Source organism: Vigna unguiculata, chromosome 7 (genome assembly GCF_037176805.1).
Source record: "Vigna unguiculata cultivar grain cowpea cultivar isolate G323 ecotype 2 chromosome 7, ASM3717680v1, whole genome shotgun sequence".
Taxonomy (NCBI): domain Eukaryota; kingdom Viridiplantae; phylum Streptophyta; class Magnoliopsida; order Fabales; family Fabaceae; genus Vigna; species Vigna unguiculata.
Genome location: NC_140798.1, coordinates 14,380,048 through 14,385,513, shown reverse-complemented (window position 1 = coordinate 14,385,513; position 5,466 = coordinate 14,380,048). Strand labels below are relative to the sequence as shown.

The 5,466-nt window shown below is 26.9% G+C and overlaps 1 long non-coding RNA gene across 1 annotated transcript; it reads left to right on the top strand.

The window, feature by feature from the left end:
- LOC114192620 (uncharacterized) lies at nucleotides 1–2,411 on the top strand. Its single transcript, XR_003606122.2, has 4 exons — nucleotides 1–290; nucleotides 1,266–1,385; nucleotides 1,614–1,666; nucleotides 2,111–2,411. It is a non-coding gene; the product is annotated as an uncharacterized LOC114192620 (long non-coding RNA).
- The last annotated feature ends 3,055 nt before the right edge of the window (nucleotides 2,412–5,466 follow it).

The window sequence follows — 5,466 nt, the reverse complement described above, 5'->3', positions numbered from 1 at the left end:
GAACAAGAAGGAGAAGCGTTCTTTGCGAACCTCTCCACCGTTCTCTTTCGCGTTTGACAGTGCGGTGAGCGAATTCAATTCGATTCTCTGGAAGCCTTCCATTCTCACATACTCTGCGCGTTCTCTGTGAGCCTCCCATTATCACATACTCTCCCATTCTCACACAGCGTTTGACAGTGCGGTATGTTGAACGGTGTTTGACATTGCATCGACTCCGAGCGAAATGGACAACACACTATGCGAACTACCTCCCCCTCTGTACTGTCAAATCAAAGACAGATGCAATAAAAGTAATAAACACCATCTTTTGATTTCGTCTTTTGCTTTCAATTTCGTCTCTTTCTCTTTCGATTTCATCTCGTGCTTTTAATTTTGTCTCACTCCTATTTTTTCTTAATGATTTTCAATTTCAATTGGCGTGGTTTAAGTTTCTCTATGTGATGTGTGCATGAGTGTTTCACACCCTCTCTGCAAAATCACCGAGTGTGTGTTTTCCTCTAGTATTGTTTAATGTTATAATTGCCTTTGATTTTACAGGGGAAGTAGTAGTAGTTGTTGTTGTTGTTGTCTTCAAAGGTTGTTTCTCATCCATTGTTTTTTCTTTCGTAAGCACTTCTAGTGTCGGTTAATAAATAATGTTTTTGAGGGCAGAGCATGTAGTATTGCAACTGTTATTGATTGTCTTGTGTATAATGTACTTGATCAGTACTAGGGTGGTAGATTTGGTAGGCTGTTAATGGATTATTTTGGTTGGGTGAAATGAAGTACAGCATCAGGTGCAATGACAGTCTCATAAACCAAAGGAAAATTGTGCATCAATCATTGAACTAAGGTCAATTTTGGATCGCTCATTGAATTAAGGTCATGAAATATTTGTTCTCCCTAAAATGTAGGAAAAATTTGTGACGGAGAAAAAATAGAAACCAGTTTCGATGAATGCTTTTGAGCTCATATTTAGGTCTCAAAGCTTTAATCTTGCAAAGTTGTTTGAGAAGCAGACAGTAAGTAAAAGTTAGTATTCTTTCATGATTCTTAAGTGCAATGCATTATAAAGGTTTTATTTAAGTTAAAACTTACAAATCATTTTCAAAACTGTGAACTATTTGGTTTCTGGATCAACTTTTGATGGATTTATGTGTACCTAAGAGCCTGATTTGAATTCAGTTATCTCTTTATTGGCTAACAAAATACTATTTATGAGGAGATATAATTATTCTTCCAGGCTAATGGTGCTTGTTTCTTCATTTTGTTTAAACTCAATACAGAATGGGATTGTTAAGAGAGAAACACATTTTACGTCACAATGTCCTGCAAACGAAATCATGTCAAAAATTGAGGAAGTTGCCAAGCCTTTGTGATTAAGTGTTCACAAAGCCAAATATAAGGTGATAATTTATCTCAGAACACTTATTACCTGCATTAGTCTGCATTTCTATTCACCAAGAACCATCTCGCATGTGATCGATTATTGTAAACGAGGAACAGTAATACACTGAATTAGTCTAAAAACTTTCTTTATCATAATCATAAGGGATAAAATAATCGACCGTTAATTAAATGGTTTACTCAAGAGGAAAACAATGTTCTAACTTAATCTGATTTAAATTATGCAGATGAAGCTGCAAGGTGATAAGAGCGGAAGGGTCACCTTTCAGTAGCAACAGAGGTACTGAGCCATTCTTTCATTGCTGTAGCCCTTTTCTATGGTACTTAGTTGGTGAAAAATTGTGCGTGGCTAAGAATAATAATTCCGTTTTTTTCTTCTGTTACCTTATTCATCTATAAGAAGTTTAGTTTATATGTTTACCCTTATGGAAGAACTACTTGAACTGCATGTTGGCAATTGAATAAATAAATGTGTAGCATTTTTCATAATTTCTCTCTAGTATGTTCCCTTGACAATTTTGAAGAACCCAAATTGCTTACTTAAACAATGTGTTCTTTCCCAAAATAGACAAGCGTGCATGGAATCTCTCTTTTTTGTGCTTCTAAACCAAGCCAAGTTCATGGTTTATTTTCCCTTCATAACCCTTTTCGAGCCTATAAAATGCCTTCAAAATCTCACTTCTAATGTGCCCTTCTTCACAAAGTTTTTCCCTTCTCTCTGCAGTTTCATTCCAATTCATGTCTAGAGTCATGAAACCACTTTCTGTGGGAAGAATGATAGGAGAAGTGGTTGACATTTTCAGCCCAAGTGTGAGAATGAATGTGACACATTCCACCAAGAAAGTGGCTAATGGTCATGACTTAATGCCTTCTACTGTTATGGCCAAGCCACACGTGGAGATTGGTGGTGATGACATGAGAACTGTTATACCTTGTAAAATAATCACTCATTCACCATATCTATGTGTTAATTTCATCATATATATATATATATATATATATATATATATATATATATATATATATATTATTATGGCGGACCTTGCTTAGGATTAAGAGGAGCCATGGCTCTCAAACAGGTTTTTAATTTTATTGTTTATATATATTTTAAATTTATATATATTTATATATATATATATATGATTTATATATTTTTATTGTTTAAAAAGTAAAATAAAAACTAATTTTATGGACCTTGGTTAATAAAGGGATTAAGGTTTTATATGGTCATGAGGTTTATTCATAGCAAGTCATTAAAAAAGTCTGAAAATAAAAGGAAAGACACATGGAGAAATAGAGATCGGAGGAGAGAGAAAGAAAAATGCATACTCACAATATCTCATGAATCAGTATCCTAATATAATTTATATTTGTTAGATATATGATTTTCCCATTACGATATTTCTCCTATATTAAGTTCTTCCCCAAATTAATATGAACCATAACTATGATTTTAAGATTTTTTTTTATGAGATTGCCATGAACCCTAATTATATTTTTCTCAAATTAGTATAATCCTACAATACAAAATGTTGGGATTTTGTATTTTCCGCAGCATACAATAAATTAGTTAAATAGTTTTGAATTGGAATATAAATTAGAATATTCATTTCACGTGAATTCATTCAATTAGAAAAATTAAAAATGAAAAAGTGTAAATTGTAGTATGAGAATTGTTTAAGTAAAAAAAATAAAAAAAAGTTTTAATTAAAATAATTATATATAAAAAATCTAAATCGGCACTCTTGTATATTTAATTCAAGTTCCGCCAATAAATATATATATATATATATATATATATATATATATATATATCTATAACTATATATAAAGGGGATTCCCTCTTTTGTGTCCACATTTCATAATTCCAACTTTACCCTTTATAATTTAATTATTTATTAAATTTTTAAAAATTAACGGTTACTTTTACAAGTTTTTATAAAATTATTTACTTATCTCCTTTTTCTTTTTTTCTCTTACTATTCATCAACAGTTATTTTTCTCTTATTTTCTCCGTACATTTTATTTTATTTTTTATAAATATACTTTTATTTTGTTATTTTGTTTATTAAATTAATAACATTACAATATCATCAATTATTAATATAATTCAAAAAGTGCGTACACACAGGCGCGATAGCGCTTGTGTTTACACTAGTATATATATATATATATTCACTGGTTTGTGAATAATCAAACTTTTTTTTTATATTCTTTGTACTATGAATTCCGTTAAATTTACTAGAATGGTCTAAGATGTCCCTGGCACCACAAATGTCTCTTTTGGTTAGTCACTCTCTTACCCAATATTATGTTAGATTCTTATTATTATCAGTATTTCTTAATTTAAGGATAATGGTTATTATATGCTAGATATACCTTTACCACTATATGTAATAATATTTGTCAAGTTATATATATATATATATATATATATATATATATATATATATATATATATATATATATATATATATATATATATATATATATATATATATATATATATATATACACTAGTATTTCTATCCGTGCCGGGATATAAATTTTAAAATTAAAAATTATAGTATATTTATTAAATTAATTTGAAATTATAAAAGTATAATTAAATTTAATATAAATTTTATTTTATAAAATTCAATAATAATATTTTAATTGATTTTATAATAAAAATGTATTTAAGTTATTTATATATATTTTTAATAAAATGTATTATATATAACTATTTTAAATAATATATTAAGATTTAGTTAATTAAAATTAAGAAATCAAATTTAATTTTGAATGAAATATTGAGTAAAAAATGTAGAAGAATATAATAGTTGTTTCTCTAATAATAAAAATGATGGACGATATAGAAATTGTTGAGTAGATTTAATAAAGATACAAACATTAGACGATACAAAAGATGTGAAGAGTAAACGATATAAAGCTACAAATGATAGATCGTGCATATAAATGTAATGTTTAATTAGTCAGATAGTATTTACTCTTTTCATATGTGTCAGTTTGGTACTCACTTTAAAAATGTGTCAATCGAATCCCAACTTTTGAAAAAATATCTCAATTAGGTTTCTTTCACTCTTGTAAGTCATTTTAATTATCGATACCATTAATGGCGTTAATATTTTTTTTTCTCAAAGGGACCTGATTGAGACATCTTTTTCAAAGTTATGACCCAATTGACATCTTTTTAAAAGTGGGTATGAAACTGACATATCCAAACAAAAGTGAGTATTATCCGACTAATTACACCTAAATATAAATAGTAGATTCTTTAATTCTTTAAAGATACAAATGTTAGACTGCAAACAAAATATAAATAGTAAACGATCAAAACTTACAAAATGTAGACTATGTAGACAAATATAAATGGTACACTATGCAAAAATACAAAGGTTAGATATTTGATAGACTCTTCTATTGGAGTCCTTTTTTCATAATTCTTTTGGATTTTGAATTTCAAATTTTAACTTTGTTCTCATATTTTATAGCTTTTAAAATTTAGAATTTAAATTCAAACTTTATTACTATATATTTTGAATTTCAAATTTGACAATATATATCCTAATTTAGAAAAAAAAATATTGAAATCGAGATCATTAGTGATTTTTATATCTTTAAAAATTTTTAAAAATTTTAAGAATGTATAATTTTAACTTGTAATGATATACCAATGTCTATGTTATAAAAGTTATTTTTTAAATTATTGTTTAAGTTTGTGTAAAATGTCAAAAATATGTGAAAATTATTTTAAAATATTTAAAAATTCATATTTAAATTTTACAATTATTTATTTATTATTTTACACCATATTTTAATTATTTTTACTATTATTATTATATTAGGACTAATATGTTAATATATTATTATATTATTAAGAACCATAGAGCTTTTGTTCCTAAATATTATATTACTTGTTTATTTTCTATATCATATTTTTAACTTTTATTGTTTTTAATTGTGAATATTAATGTATTTCCATTAAATTTTTTTAATTTATCATTTTTCAGATTTTGATAATATATAAAATACGAACCTTTCTTATAAGTTAAAAATATTTGAAAATTGTTTAGAGAC